Source organism: Cupressus sempervirens, chromosome 3 (assembly GCF_028749045.1).
Source record: "Cupressus sempervirens isolate cs-2001-9-10 chromosome 3, ASM2874904v1, whole genome shotgun sequence".
Lineage (NCBI taxonomy): Eukaryota > Viridiplantae > Streptophyta > Pinopsida > Cupressales > Cupressaceae > Cupressus > Cupressus sempervirens.
In genome coordinates, this window is record NC_143120.1 from 512,791,865 (window position 1) to 512,809,823 (window position 17,959).

At 36.0% G+C, this 17,959-nt stretch overlaps 1 protein-coding gene across 1 annotated transcript in view; it reads left to right on the forward strand.

Moving 5' to 3' along the window:
- The window catches only part of LOC149567424 (fatty acid amide hydrolase-like), a 255,275-nt gene that overhangs the window by 226,745 nt on the left and 10,571 nt on the right, over positions 1-17,959 (forward strand). The window lies entirely within an intron of this gene.

Here is a 17,959-nt window from a genome sequence, read left to right on the forward strand (position 1 = left end):
TATGATTGCCGCAAAGTTGAGAGGAACTATTTTAATCACAATGTTGAAATATTTACGACTTCAGTAAGTCAGCCTAGTGTTGTGGTGAACAATCAAGCAAGTTGGGGTGTGAACTTTAATTGAATAATTGGAATACAATATAAAATTTTGGCTGAGTATTAAAGAGTTTGTGTGAGTGAATTACTGATTTGCAATCTCAGTATAGTTTTGGGCTTTCTCCTTAACCCACTATCAATATTTCATTATGGCACTTGAATTGTCATGGAAACAACTATAAGAACGACACACAACATGCATGAATGTTTTCATTTCTACTAGTAGTATCATTTTTTTTAGCTGCCACATCTTGCCCCTGTGTGTAGATTTCACATTCTGTTGTCGTCCATACTTGTAGGTAATATACTAGATGTTGAGAGAAGCAACAAAAATGTTGAATGAAGTTTCTTCCCGTCAGATATAGCTAAGTCAAGTTATCTCTTGAGAAAGGTCAAATTGTTGCTTAAAATACCTTGCCATTATTTGAATTGGGTACATAATTACCTTATTATGTGAAGTTATATGGTCTAGAATGTATATTGCTTGAATTGTTGTGCACATCCATGGAGGCACTAATGTTTATACCAGCAGACTCCTTTTAACATTCTTGGGAGTCACGTTGGATAGAGCCTGAAGAGAACTTGTATTCCTAGAAAGTGATAACGGAAGAAGCCTATTTCTGTTCATATTTGAAGGTGTGTAGTAGAAACTCGAGAGTCCATTTCGTTGTAGAAGTTTGTCATACCTTCACTGAAATCAGGCACACATTACAATGAGGTTAGCATAAAGCTTTGATGCATTTTAAAATTTAATAGCAACATATTGCATTCAAATAATTGCAGTATTGTTTGATCAAATGACCCATTATTGCTTGTGAAATTGAAATGCAAATATCCATTTGTTAAGTTGTGTTTGACAAAATGCCCACCTAATACAAACTAGAATTTGGTTGCATTTGTTTCCTGATCACTTCATGAATGTTTTGGGAATTTGGCACAATATGCCTTAATGGACATGTGCCATTTATACACACTATTTTTCCAAACAATACAAGCCAACTTTTGTCAAATTAAATTAGAGTAATAGGTTCAAAGTTTGGGCAATTCAACTCTAGGATAGACAAATAGATTTCTTTTTGAATGCTTAATTTTCCGAGACTTAATGCATGAACTTCAGATTTAGAGTCAAGGAGAAAATTTAAACTAATTAAAGGACTAGAAGGACCTGACTATGATATAGTTAAAAAAAATTATATATATACTATGCTCTACGGAGTTTCCAGGACGGGGACATTTTTAGGGGACAAGAACTGTTGGGTGGATATTTTGCAATCGAGAGTTTTGGGGAAAAATCCAGTCGCAAAATAGGATGATTGGCCATAGTGTGTGAGACAAAGTCTCTCCTACCTTAAAGGGAAGGCTCCCCCTTTCACTGTTCTTTAGATCAACTCAAGGTAAGCAAGAAGTCGAGAGATTTTATAAAATGGTTGTTACCAATATCTTTTCTTCTTATCTTTCAAGAAAGAATCCACTTACTCGTGGAGCGAGTAATGGACAGGGTGAATCTCTAACTACACTTATATCAAGAACTAGAAACAGTGATACTGATAAACCTTCACTAACTCAAAGGCTAGCTAAAAATGTACCGGTTTGGCTCTAAGTCCAGTTGTATTTCTAAATGAAAAGCTTTACAATTAGGGCACAAAGACTCCTAAAAGTAAGAACGCTTAACTATTTTGCGAATTAAGAAAGAAGTATAAGCTACACACAAAGCTTATAGCTATATATTTCCACGACTGCTCCCAGTCAAAGCTTCGGCTCTGATTGCTTCTTAAATCACTATGCTCTTTTATTGAACACAATAATAAAATGAATCAAGACAATAGGCACAAATTATAGTGAAAGCTTTTAATTTTCTCTATCACAATTGCTTCCAGTCAAAACTTTGAATCCAATTGCTTCTTTTATTCACTTTTCTCCCAAATTTGTACTACACAATCAAAGTTATGCTTGCACAAATGTGGCAGAGCTTTCTTGCATACAACAAAAAATGATTTTTTACAATGACGAGGCACTCCTTTATATAGGCACAAGAGTTGAGAAAAAGGTGGAGGAAAAAGTGGGAGCAACTCAACCAACATTGACCTAGTCTAACTAAAAGAGAAAATATAGAGTTACATGCAACTGCATATGCAACTTGCATTACATCTTTTACATACACATGTAACTCGCATTACATGTAATTACACATCTTCATGTAATACATCCTCTTCAATTAGAAACATGAAAGAAGAAGAAGAAGAAAGACGGAAGAGAATTGAAACAATCCTAGGGATTGTCCTGAAAGGCTTTGTACTTGGTGATGCAATCCTAAATGATCATAGGATCGGAAGTTCATGTACTTTGTACTGCTGCATTCACCTTGATAACCATGGTGTTGCATCTTTTGATAGCTTGACTCTCTTTGCTGAAGTATCCGTTGTCATTTGAAAACTTGATGTGATCCAACTTGTCTTGCTCAAGTTGTCATGAATTCTCCTTTGTAGATCAGCACAATCTGGAGTCTTTGACACTTTGAAAACAGTCTCGATGGTGTTTGTATGTAAATTCGGAACAACTTTCCATCAGCACCTTTACCTCTCTTTTTTCAAAGTAAAGTGCTTGGTGCATTGGAATGTGTGGAAATGGAGATTGTTGATTTCCAAAATGTGACTTAGGGTTTTCAAGATGTTATTGCATGAAAAAATGAGTACATGCAAGTGCAACATGTAACGAGAGATGAAAGGTGAGATGAGATGCAAATGCGGATGGTGGACGAGCTTTTACATGTAAGTGCGAATGGAAGATGAGATGCGAAGCATGGAAAGATGCAAAAATTGGAAAATCATGTATTTGCTCATGGAGGTGTGAATGCATATGGAGAGGCGAAAACGGAATGAAGCTTGAGAGAAAATGAACTTTATAGTCGTCTTAGGTGAAAAGGTGAAGTCAAAGTACATGAAAGATGAAAATGACATCTTTTTAACTTTTCAAAAAGTGTATTTTAATAAAAATCGGACCTCTAAGATGTTATTACACGTAAGGCATTTCGTGTAATTGTGTCATGCGAATGGATACAAAAAGTGAGATGAGTGAAAATGGAAGCGGAAAATGGGATTACATGCATGTGCAGATGGTGAATGAGATGGAAAACATGTAATCGCATTTGTCGGATGAGATGTGAAGTGTTGTGACATGGAAGATGGAAGTGGAACGTGATGATGCTTTCGCATGAAGTGAAACACAAAAAAAACGTACATTTGGAAAGTGACTCAAACATGTCAACATGCAAAGCACTTTAACATGCAATTTCGAATTTGGAGTTTGGGGAAATTCCAAAAGTGTGAAAATAAGAGTTTTCATCATTTTTAAAGGCAAAATGCACTTTTCATGGCATATATATGGACAAGTGTGCAATAACAAGCTATAATATGTATGGAAATAGCAAAATAAGCATGAATTGATGAACAAGTTTGAAAATGTCCACTTGGAGGTTAAAGAGCCAAAATAACAAGTTTTACAGACTTGAAGACCAATTCTCCCTCAAATCCAGATTTTCAAACAACTTTTTGACTTTTTCTGCACTTGCATGTAATGGACGTTCAATCGTCGAATTTGACATGAGAAGGCCAAAAACGTGGTCTACAAAGACAATAGCACACATTAAAACTCAAAAAGGCCCCTCTTGTATGTGATGAAATGCCATTTTTTGAGTTTTTGAACAAAAACATGACTTTTTAATGCAAAAATCTGGGCCGTTTTTGCAAAAACGTGGTCAAAAAATGCATTTTTTTGAGTCATTTTTGACTTGTGAATGCAAAAACGACTTCTCCAAATGCACACACATGGATCAAAATGCAAAAAGGTGGCTCCAAAATGCATAAAAGTGGAATTAAACCTCAAATTTCCGGGTATTTTAAGCAAAAACGTGATTCATAAAAGGCATGAAAAAAAAACGTTTTGGCTTTTAAACACTAAAACATGAGTCACAATGTAATGTAAAACACTTGAAAAGCCAAATCAATTCCTCTTTGGGCCAAAACTTGAACCAAAAATGATGCTTTTTGAATTTTTTTTCCAAAAACATGCCCTTGGGCAGAGCTTAAAAAAACGTCTTTTAGCAAGATGAATCCATTTTTGATGTTAGAAGATCCATTGCCAAGAAAAAACGACCCTATTGGAAAAAATCTCATGCAAAACCATCAAGTAAATCTCTCACAATGAGCAAAATCGGGTTCTTGGAGAGAACATGCAGGTGTTCTTCCAAAATCGGACCTTTTGGAGTGATATGCATGTTTTAAAATATGCTTTTGATCAAAATCGGACCTTTTGGAGTGACTTGCATATTTTAAAATATGCATATGGTCAATATCGGACCTTTTGGGGTGCAAAGCATATTATAAGTTGTCTCTCAATTTTTTGATGACACAAAAACTTACCTTTTGATGTAATGACATCAAAAATGTCCACTTTTGATGTAATGACATCAAAAATTTCCACTTTTGATGGATTTTACATGTAATTGCATATAAAAGACCTACTTTTGATGACTTAAATATACAAAGACATGGAAAAGGTCCACTTTTGATCGATTTTACATGTAATGACACATAAAATGTCCACTTTTGATGACTTTAAGTGATTTAATAAGCACATGTCAATTTAAATTCATTAAAATATTACTTAAGTGGGACAAATTATATTTACATATCATATTAACAATATAACATGTAACTATCATTTAAAAAATAATATTTACTAGAGCATTTGATTTAAATGCTTAAAATTAAATTGAGCTATATAGTTCATATAGTCACTTAATTGAAAAATCAAAAAGTAATTCAACTTAAAAATATAACATAAAGTGCACTATAGTTACTTTAAGTAAAAAATAAAAAAATAAAGTAATTTAAAAATATGACATAAAGTGAATTTAAGTTATATTTTTTAAAAAGTGAATGTCAAATTAGAAATATAACATGATATTTTTAATTCATGTTGTTGCATTAAAAAAGTTCACTTTTTGGGCACTAAAATGACCATATTTTTTGACTGACAACTCCGATTACACTTTAGGTTTGACCAAATTGAAGGGAAAAGCGAAAGGCATGACATGAGCAAAACCAAAGGACTAAAAACCAACAAATGCAAACTCAAAAACAAAGAAAGGACAATGAAGGCTTCAAAAATCAAGTGAAGGCTTGACAGAAAGCAAAACAAAAAAAAGACTCGACGAAGGCCTTCGATTAATGATTTGATATACGAATTGAAATGGATGGATCGATCAAAATTAGGTAATTGAATATCAAATTCAAGCTTAGAGAAATGTGAAACTATTTTGAAAAAGTTTCATGCTGTTATCAACATTTTGTGGTGACAAAATGCAGGACAACAGGAATGTGTTTCCGGTACGGTTATAGGTCGAAGCCAAAATTTTGGGGACAGGACCTTAGTGAATGACTTTAAAATATAGGGGATTTTTAAATTTTTATATATAGAGAATTAGACTTCTTTAGAGAGATATCTCAAATGTTCATATCATAACATTGATAAAACATTTACCATAGAATACATGGAAATTGAAAACTATCAAGATTAAAATCAAGATGAGAATATGATATGATGATATATCCAAATATCACATGCAATTAGCAAAAATGCCCAAAGGCTTCAAGTATCAATGTATCATCATCATGCATGAAATCAAAATGACATAATGAAAGTAAATTCTAGAAGTGTAAATGAGATGTCCAACTCCATAATAATCAAAAGCAATAATGTATCTGAGTTTTCACAAAGCGGAAAGCCAAATATATGGCTGTCCTCTAGGAATCTAGATCTCTATCTAAATCAAGATCAATGCCAATCTCTTCCTATGAATCACTAGCAGGGGTAGGCAAAGTGTCCTCATCCAATGGAACACCAAGCAGCCCTGGAGGTGTGTTATCCTCATCAATTTGCAATGCATCCTTAATATTAACATCCCAACGTAGTGCTGGAGTATGTCGATACTCAACACTCTGTCGCTCTTGTAGTCATAATACACTATGAACAGCCACACGCTTCTCCGATTATCTAGAGGTAAGGTTGTTCCTCTTGACTGATTGGATGAAGCTATATGTAGACCAATTCCTCTCTACAGTAGAGGAACTCTCAACTTGTGAGAGAAGACAGATGGCAAGGCCTTTCAGCTCAAGTGTGTGTCTACCATGCCATGTCTACCATCCAATCGGGTCCCTTTGGGCTAATGTAGTTCTATCAATCCTCGCCTCTAGTATACCAAATGTTGGACCACGAGGATTGGCAAAGTCAATCCATTGCCCTTTAATTTTTGCAGCATCCTCTGCATTATACATTTTTGAATGGGCCTTGAAGAAGCCCTCCTTCACCTATATTGAACAAACAAAAATTTAGAAGTTAGAGTTTATAAAGTTTACAAATAAAATCAAAATTTTAAAAATATATTATAAAATCAGAAATCTTAAACATAAATTAAACTCACCTCCTCATAACTAGATGGAGGCACTCTCCCAGGTCTTGGTGCATACCATTTTCGGATTGATTGCATAGGCTGCCATATGAAGTTGGGTGTTCATAGTGTTTCACCTTTTCGTTACAATGGGCTTAAGATGCTCCTCATAGAACTCCTAAGTAGGTTCCTTCTCTTTAATAGCTTGCTTGATTTGCCCAAGCATGCTATCAAAGGTCTCATAAATCTCTCCAAGGCTAGGAGAGTCAGTATCAGTATATTTAATGACCTGCACAATAAGGTCAATGAAGGAGCAAATGTATCTACAAATGAAAGAAAATTGCAAGTGAGAAACATCATATGTTAAAAAAATCAGCAAGTGCTTAAATCAGAAATATTTTTATTAAATCAGCAATATCAATTATGATGTCAATTATTTAAATTTCTTACCTCATTGTGGTCCACTAGTTCTCATCTAGGATTCTTCATTTGACAAGTCTTCTATCCAAGGTGCTTGATTCATGCCATCTATTTCACTCTACATTGACCACCATGGATTGTAAGGCCTCTTGGACCTGAAGCATCCTATCCAACAAAATGAAGTAGCTAGCATATCTAGTCTCCACAGGCCCGAGGAATGCTTTTATGTAAGATGTCCTAAATAATGCAAGAGATGTGTGATGATTGCAAATAAACATTTACACATCTCTAGCCTCAAACCCCAGTTTTTATCCAATCAATTTTTCCAAAGTCCTTCAAGGTGTTATTCAATGCATGTACATAACATGGGGTCCAAAAACTGTCTATAGGTGCTCTCTACTATCAATCCAGCTGATTTACACACCCAGGCTAAATCAGTGACTACTTGCACAACATTTGAATCCCCTACCTCTTCTATAGCATCCTTCAAAATCTGAAAGTGGAAGTATGCATCTTTTTTTTCCTGAACAATCAATGGTTCTAAGAAAATAGGCCCTTGCTATACTAGTGACAATAAGATTGATGAGTGGCCGATGTTTGATATGGGTCCAACCATCCATGATGATAGAACATCCATCACTCATTCATGTTTGTCTCATATCCTCCATCAAAATGTTTACTTTTGAGTACTCTTTGTCAAGGATAGTGGTGCGTAATTTAGTCTCTCTTGGTGGTACAAATGAAGAACCAGCAGCATAAATATCTTTGCACATTTGTTTATCGAATGAGGAACAAGAAACATGGTATGGTATGCCATGAGCAACAAGAAATCAGCGAATGGACTCTTTAGCTCTCTCTTTTTCTTGTATGTTAAATAAATCAGCCACATTGGTATCTCTCTTGGCCTTTCCCTTCCCTTTACTAGCAATGCTAGTGGGAGTGAGTGTGGGAATGAATGGGTGTGGATGTACTACGTGTAGGACCCCTAAATTTCAATAACTCCCCATCCACATTCAACCTATTGGCCTCAAGTTTTTCATCATCCTTAATTTTTTTGCAACCTTTCACCCCTTGCCCACCTATCCATAAAAGATGACAATACACTCTTGTGTAGCTCCCAAAATAATATTTCTTACATATATGACACTCCCATTCCCTACTACCCCCCGAATTTTTCTTCTTATTGTTGTCTACTTTTGTGGCAAATTGTAGGAGAGGTTTCTTAGGGTTGAATGGGCCTTTGGTATTTTTTTTAGGGCTTTGGAAGGGTACTCAAATGGATTAGGCATTACATCTTCCATGGGGACATCTATATTAGGCTCACTTGAAAAATCATCCATGGCTGCCCTAGGTTTTTTTCTTGGTCTTTGTAAATGTGACACTTGAGTTTCTTGCATAGCAACATCCATGCTATCACTACTTACCTCACTCTGACTGCTGCTCATGTTTTTGCCTTTGAATTTTACAATGTATTATACTGCTACAAGTTATGGAAAAGAAAAATATTTCAATGTTCCATTCAACACGCCCTCTCTATGTCATTGGAAAAATTGAAAAATGACAACAAACAACAATAAAATTTGAATCAAACAAAAAGAAAGTAAAATACATACCTGGTGTTGGTTTCCAAAACCGCAGATTGAAATTCTACGAGCCTTGCCTTCTCGATGCTGGGATATCCAATCGGTTAAAGCCAACTTGACGGGATTGGTCAATGTGATCTAAATCCCTTGCGCTTCCGGCTCTGCAAAATCGAGGCGGGTGTACTTAATCCTAGATGAAACACTTAAATCCAAGACACTTAAAACAGATCAATTAGAACGAGAATGAGATAAAAGTTTTCAATTCAAACTTGCGATTTATGAACTAAGAACAAAGGTAAATGATTGAAATAATGTTTAAATAAGAAATAAATATAGATTAATGCAACAAATGAATATATTAATTCCTTAAAGGCAAAAAATGAAACATTTACCAGCATATGGATTATGAATTAAGAATAAAAGACCGATGCTTAATTAAATGGGCAATAGAGTCAATATTATTAGTTGAAATGTACAACTTTATAAAGTTCAATATATTAAACTATAAACAATTTTAATAATTCAGATGCAACAGATCAATTATATGAATGCAATTTAAATTAGTGTAAAATGCAATTTAACTCCTGTGGAGACAAATTAGAAATAAATATGGAAACAATAAAATATTTCACAATGTTTATTTTTATCAAATTTAAAATGCAATAATGATCCAGTCCACTTATCCAAATATTAAAATATTTATAGAAATTTTTTTTAAAAAACACTTATAAAGGACAACTTAATAAAAAATTAAAACTCTAAGCAAATAAATTAAATAAATATTTCTTACTGCTCCGGAAATAAAATCGTACTGGAGACACTCCTTACGAATGATCCATCCAATACAACTCAACTCCAGACTCACACAAAAATTCAATCAAAAATCCACCATCCACAGGCTTAGTTCAAAAATTTATTTCTCCGTCAATTAAAAGAATATAATACATCATGGGCATAGGCTAATTAAAAATTTTAAAATATGAATATGTATGTATTTTCTCTCTCCTTTTACAACTTATATTTATAAATATCCAAAAGATATCAGTTGCTTTTCTAACCATCGCAACCTTTCATAGCTAAAAACTACTCAATAATTAAATATAACTAAAATGGCCACCTAATCACAGCTGGCAGTATTTGGCCTGAGGCTCTTAATAATTTATAAAACTATCATTCTTTAACAAAAAGTCAGGACCAAGGATTAATATAGTTTTATGTATTATGTTTTCTCTCTTCTTTTTAATAAATGTCTACTGGGCTCAAATATTTCCTTCCCTGCGCATACGTCAATGCATCTGGCATATCCAGACTTTGTCATGAATTCCGCTGTGAAAATCCATGGGAATCTCGGCATCTTCATTAGTTTATATCCTCCCGCCAGTAGCGTATTTTGTAGACTTCTCAATTACTCCATTAATGATCGCACAGATGGATACGGCAGTCCAGTCAGAAAGGGTGAAGATTTCTGCTGCGTCATTTATCAGTGAGGAATTTTGAACGCCTACCCTCTCATTTTCAATGGCAGCTATTATGCGTAGACTCAAGTCTCTTGTCCCTCGCCCATTCCTTGGGTATTTTAGAACATGCGGCAAATACAAAGTGTCGTTAGATATGAATCTTTCAAAAGAAAAACCATTCACCAATGAATTATAACAGGTAATATGGTTCATTGATTTCTTGGGACAAAGGATGATCTTTGGCGGTAGTCCAAAATAATTCAATTTATCAAACCAGCATATAGAGGCGGGCATAGGCTTCATGCTGTAGGTGAGGAAAATGCCCGAATCCTTTGTATATACTATAAGTTTTCCAAACTTATTCTTATAACTGAAAACTCATACGGGTCAAATACTGAAGACCAATCTTGCCTCCAAAATCCCGCTCAATGAACTATTAATTTTTATTACACAACCATATTCATTGTCTGAGATAGGAGACGTTAATTGCTCAATTTTGGTTTCATTTTCATTTGCAGAAACTTCGGGAGTTGACCCAACATTTTCATGTCGATTTTTGTAATGAAAGCATTTTCTAAAACAGATGATGCTGCCTCCAGTTCATTGTTCTTCCTTTCCCTCTTCAACTCGTTGACTTCTGTCACAGCAGAGTTGACTACATGGAGAATCATCTTCTTAACCTATAACTTGTCTTCCTTGGCCCTGGTAACTGTTGTGGCATAGGCTACCCTGAGGAACACTGTATGGAAGTTGATTCAACTCTGGAAGAGCTTGAGACTGCGGCACCTCGAGAATGGTAATGGATATCCTCAAGTAGTGGATGAGTGCCCTTCATTAAGTTATTCTGATGTTGCATTAATTGAAAATGAGGATTTTGCAGTGGTAGAGCACACAGAGGCACAAGAGGAAATGGTTGAGCAGAAGGCCTTACAGATTGAGGAATAGGTGATGGGGAAACATGCCTCTCAGGTTGCTGCCTCGTTGGGAAGGAAATGCTGCTAGATGCTAGCATCATGGGTGGCAGAAATTCATATTTCAAAGAATCACTGCCAAGTGAGGGTCAAACATTTAATGGAGATTTTGATAACATTCCCGGTCACAGTTCTGTACTCACTGACCTGACATTGTTCACTACACTTGCTGACGGACCACCAGAATGAGCTAAACTGAAAGAAGCAATGCCATTACTTACACCACTGCAACCAGGAAGAGATGCTTGAACAGTTTTCAGCCTTGAGTGTGAAGTTGTGCTAAGATTTTGATGAGGAAAATGAAGAGGCCAAACCAGTCCATATCTATGTCCTAATACACCTTTACTACTTTTCAACAAAGATGATGTCTCAATGGAGGTAAAAGGATCACTCCATGATACATATCTTTCTCTGCCCTGGCCTGGACAGCATCACAAACTTGTGTAATCAAACCAAAAAGTGTCGTCTTTGATATGGCCACCTCCTCCCCGAGGATGAACATGCTATGATGCGACTGTAGAGAACTCTCCAAAGCAACATTAGAAGCTTTCCTGCCCATTAGTCGAATGAAATAGTAATATTTCTCCATAGACAATGCATCCGTACAGACATTGCTGATTAGCTGTGCACTCACTTTACATATTGTGTCAAAACCAACATCAGCTTCTACAAACTGGTTCTTCAGGTCCTCCTCTAATATTACAGGAATTCCAATTATCTTTTTCTAACATCCGGATTCTACGAATGTTTCAGCTAACTGAGCAGCATCAGTGTTTGATTTAATACCTCCAATAACAAGTCCATCCAACTTTAAATCTTGACATGCAGCATTAACTTGTGGAGTTGTCCTTATCTGATCTTTTGTTCTTCCCAGTAGGTCATATCCACCTTGATTACGGTGTGTCCGAAGAATATCATCTATGAGTTCTAGTGGATGTTGCACTTTGCACGTTCCTTCTTTTATTATGATATGCATCTGATTTTATGGGAAATGAATCAGCCTGATAAAGTATTTACTTCTTAATGACAATACCATAAAGCTTTCAACATTATTCCAAAAATGGAGACCTAAATTTTTGGGCTCCATCACCTGGAATGAAGTAGAAATGAAGGCAAAACCTCCTTATCCAAATGTCAATAAAACAAAATAACTAATAATTGTCACAATGACTATCCACCACAAATCTTCATATTAAAGTATAAGTATTCATTTTGCCAAAAATAACAAAAATCGACTAAGTCATTTCCCAATGAATCAATTCGGTAAATCATAACTTACATTTCACAAGATCGTGATATCAAGAGTATCTAACTAACCATTATGACAGCTGTGACATTATTTTAAAAGATTAAAAAGTTGGGATGTAACATTAATTGTCATTAAAGAATTTCTTGAAATTTGGATTCCGCCAAAGAGGATGATGCTAAAGCGAGGATGAAGTTGAGGCTACCAAGGAGGATGCTGAAGAGAGCAAGAATGAAGTTGATGCTTATATAAATGAGGAGTACCAACAAGAAACATTTATGAGGTTGAAGGAAGAGACTTTCCTACTAATAGACTAGTTGTTTTGTATGCACTATAAGTTGGAGGTTTTGTGTCACATAATGAATATTGAAAAAGAGTGGGAGTTTTTTGAAGAAACTCTATTTCAGGAAGAAGAGAATGATGGGAAGAGCCATACGGAGGACTTTTATCTTGCAAAATTGTATGACTTGCTGACAAAGAAGTTTCCTCTTGGTGAAAAGACATTACAAGAGGATTTCGAGTGCCTAGCAACTAAAGATCTAAGGAGTGCAGGGGTGATGGAGCTCAAGGAGGCCAGAGAGAGCCCCAAACTCAAGGCTACACATGATCCAGAAACCTTTGACATGTCAGAGAATAAGGCTCTGATGATTTATTGTTGCAGATTGCAGCAATAGAAGTAGAATGGAATGCATTAACTGCAATCTTCTTTGTGCAAGAAGATAAAGGGATAGGTAAAGAAAAAGAGAGAAAACGAAAGGACAACAATTCAAACGTCAGAAGAGCAGCCATAGTTAGGCATAATTTTGAGACGTTTGGGCTTCCAACGAATTCTTTGTGTGAACAGTCTAATGAAAGAGATCAAAATAGACATAATTCTCTATTTGAAGAGTCATATTTGACTCCTCCCATGATGGGTGATGATAACAGTTGCAACTCTGATGAGTTTGATAGCTACGGTAGCCATATTTCTCTGACCAATACAGAGGATAACCACAGTAAGGTTAAAACAATATTGCTTACTCCTTTAGTGCACACTTGGGATATAATTAAGTTTCCTCTTGGTGAAAACAAATTACAAGAGGATTTTGAGTGCATGGCAACTGAAGATCTAAGGAGTGCGGGGATGATGATCTCAAGGAGGCCAAAGAACCCTAGACTCAAGGCTACACATGATCCAAAATCCTTTGGCATGTTAGAAAATAAGGACTCTAATGACTTATTGTTGCAGATTGCAAAAATAGAAGTAAAATGGAATGCATTAATTGTAGTCTTCTCCATGCAAGAAGATAAAGGGATAGGTAAAGAAAAAGAAAAAAATGGAAGGACAACAATTTAAACGTCAGAAGTAAAATTGCACAGTTAAATCCTGATAGCAATATCACAACAATTTAAACGCCAGAAGAGCAACCACAGTTAGGCATAACTTTGAGATGTTTGGGCTTCCAATGAATTCTTTGTTTGAACAGTCTAATAAAGAGATCAAAATAGACATAATTCTTTATTTGAACAATCATATTTGACTCCTCCCACAATGGGTGATGATAACAGTTGCAACTGTGATGAGTTTGACAACTACAATAGCCATATTTCTCTGACCAAAATGTAGAGGATATCCATGATAAGGTTAAAACGACAATGCTTACTCCTTCAATGCACACGGGATATAATTAAGTTTCCTTTTGCTGAAAAGAAATTACAAGAGGATTTCGAGTGCCTAGCAACTGAAGATCTAAAGAGCGTGGGGGTGATGGAGCTCAAGGAGGCCAAAGAGAGCCCCAGACTCAAGGCTACACATGATCGAGAAGCCTTTGGCATGTCAAAGAATAAGGACTTTGATGATTTATTGTTGCAGATTGCAGCAATAGAAGTAGAATGGAATGCATTAACTACAATCTTCTCCATGCATGAAGATTAAGGGAGAGGTAAAGAAAAAGAGAGAAAACGAAAGGACAACAATTCAAACATTAGAAGAGCAACCATAGTTAGGCATAATTTTGAGAGGTTTGGGCTTGCAATGAATTCTCTGTGTGAAGAGTCTAATGAAAGTGATCAAAATAGACATAATTCTCTATTTGAACAATCATATTTGACTCCTCCCATGATGGGTGATGATAACAGTTGCAACTGTGATGAGTTTGACAACTATGGTAGCCATATTTCTCTGACCAATACAAAGGATATCCATGGTAAGGTTAACACAACAATGCTTACTCCTTTAGAGCACGCTTGGGATATAATTAAGTTTCCTCTTGGTGAAAATAAATTACAAGAGGATTTTGAGTGCTTGGCAATTGAAGATCTAAGGAGCGCATGGGTGATGGAGCTCAAGGAGGCCGGAGAGAGCCCCAAACTCAAGGCTACACATGGTCCAAAAGCCTTTGGCATGTTAGAGAATAAGGACTGATGATTTATTGTTGCAGATTGTAGCAATAGAAGTAGAATGGAATGTATTAACTACAGTCTTCTCTGTGCAAGAAGATTAAGGGATAGGTAAAGAAAAAGAGAGAAAACGAAAGGACAACAATTTCAAACATCAGAAGAGTGTAATAACCCCAATAGGTTATAACTTCTTCAAACACCACAAATCTTAATACTTCAGTTGTTTGACATTTCGTCAAACACTTTGCAAGCAAGCTCTAATACCACTATAATGGTCCTGCTCAAATCCGACCTTAAAATGCTGATTGAAGGCTCGAAGAATTTTGTCAAACACTTTGCATACAAGGGGTCATATGACTGATATAACTTTTCAAATTGCTACAATGACTCTTGTTTCGATTTGCATCAAAGAGAATGCTTACAAAAAAAACCCCAGATTGTCTAAATAATGACCTAACATGAATGTGCAATTAATTTTGATAATATTCAATACAAATATGAGACTTAACTACTTGCAATATGCAGCTACAACAACTAGTGGTTATGACAAATACTTTGGATGCAACCTATGATGGCATTAATGCACTTACAACCAAGTGGCATTAATATAAACACTTAGTACGCAAAATTATAACATTATTTATGCCAAAAAGAGAACTTACAGCCAATTGATATTTTGTCAAACAATTGGAATGCAAACTAATAAGCTGATCATCAACTCTAGGGTTGCAACATAGATAGTCCAAAAATTACAATGCTCTTTCAATTGCAAAATCCTAGCCTTCCTTCGATACCAATAATGCCAAATGGCAAACAAAGACAAGTACAATGTGAAATAGTAAAGTGCTGAAGCTATATTCTGTACTCAGTTGAAAATCTATATTTCTCAGAAAATATGCCAAATGAGAAGTGAAGAACCTGATTGTAGATGGCTGCAATAATTTTCACTTGCTTTTTCCGGATTTGCTTTTTTCGTTCTGCTTTTCAAACTGCTTTTTCAGATTGCTTTTTTTTTCGGAGCTTCTTTTTCAAATTGCTTTTTCGGTTGTTCTTTAAAATGGCTTCCTATAATTTCAGACTTGCTAGAAATGACTTCCAATAATTTCAGCCTTGCTAAAAATGCCTCCTGAAATGTTGAAATGCTAAAAAATGGCCTTAGGCCCAATGATGCCCTAGCTGAAGTGACTGAAGTATCACCTCCAAATGTGCAACCCTTCAGAAGATATTTCACTTCCTCAGTTATGCAAATCCAAGGGAGTTTTCGTTCCCAAAGATCAACTAACTATCTGAAACCACTTGGCTCCACAATAGACTATGTGACTGAATCACAATTTGATATCAAGAGAGAAATAAACAACTGGATGATTAGAATGAAGCCCGGGGTGCCTATTTATTCTTTTTTCTCCACTTTCTCCAGAAGCTTCTAGAACATTATTTTATTTTATCTATTAAGTGACTTTATAAAATATTTTATAATTCAAATCACTTTATTAAATTAATTAAATATAAAGTTACCTTTTAATATTTATTTATTTGATAACTTTATAAATAATTAACTTAATACCACTTATTTATTTAATTAAAATAATTAATTAGTCATCTTCAAAAAATATTCATTATTTTGGATAACCTAATTAATTAAATTAATTAAATCAAATTGCCTCCAAAATGGGGACATGACAGTCCACCCTTCCTGAAATTGCTTGTCCCCAAGCAATGGCTAAACAATAAACCAATCAATCCGCTTGGATCCCAAATGTCGTCATGAACTATACTACTGTCAATTAACACAGGCTCCTATAATATCCCCTGCAATATAACCAAGAGGAATCCATAATCAAACTGACAATTACAGCTCAACCAAACTCCAAAATCACAACTACCACAGCCAAAAACCCACGAGACACAAACTCTTAGAAAATCAAAACCCAATTAAAGTGGACAAATCAAACTGCCAACACAGTAAATACCATCAACGCATCCCGCTGGCCTATACGGAATGTACAATCCAACTCTACAACAATGGTGAACGCTCCCGAATGAAACTGTACCAAGTATGGAGAATCCACACACTGTACAACTCCTGTAGTCAACACAACTCTGTAGATCACTGGCCACTGTCTCATAACCATAACTCCCATGCTCTACTGATGGTGAAAAGACATCACAAGATAAACAGCAAGAAATGGAACCCAAACCAAATTTGCCTGCCATCAACTCCTCAACACAAGGATCAAATGCTAACTGATGTACATACCCTGCAGTATAATGTTGATAAAAAGAACCAACCTCAGTCAACAGCTCACCATGAACAAGTGATACACCCCACTATGACTGATCACCAGCTAAGTTAGTAGATGTCATAGCCAAAGGAGTAGAATCAATAACAACAACCGTTGAAGCATCACTCCCAAACTCCTGCTCTAAGTCATGTATTATCAAGCTGTCAACCGCAGAACCTATCGCCATGTCATGCCCATCGCAACTCTCATCCCGAGGCATCAAACCGTCCCATAACTGATGACAAGCACTAGGAACCAAAGTACATCTCTGTATCATCATCTCATCAACATGGTCATCAAAGGTAAATTGATGAGCATACCTCACAGTGTAATGCCGATAGAATGCGCCAATCTCAGTCAGTGGCTCAGACTGCAATCTAGATGAAACTAACTGCAATCGATCATTAACCATGTTGGAACTGACTACTACCTCCGAAGATATCACCAAGGGAGTAGTATTACTAGCAGGAACCATGCCAACTACCGGCTCACCAACATCACACATGATCTTTGATACAATATCTCTAGTCTCTGTGCCATCAGTACTAGAGGCCACCACCATGTCAGGCATACAACAATCTGCTGCAACACCCAACTCAACTGAACCTGACTCTAGTGGGAACGAACCTGATATGCCAATGTTAGTATCAAGGATGGATGCATCCCCATCTCCACTGTCTTTGACAATCTCAACCATGGACATCCTCGGATCACCAGACACCACAGCTTGTGATTGTACAAAATCTGGTAAAGACTGCAGTCGCTCTAACTCCACGGTCACCTTAGCCAAATGAAATTGTGACTCCTCGAAAGCCAACTGTGTACTCTCAAGAATCTCAGAAGTCACCTCGAGCTGCTGAGTAAGCTCACTCACCTCATCTTCCTTAGCCAATAATGCATCATATGCTGTACTCCCCCACTTCATAAGATAATCTCTGTCAGCTACGAACTGCATATAATGTTTTCTCAGAATCCGGATAACCTCCCATAAAGAGTGGAACTCTGTCAAGGAAAGATAACTGCCTCCCTATAATCACTAGTAGGAGAACCCCATCCGTAAACTGCTAACAACTGACAA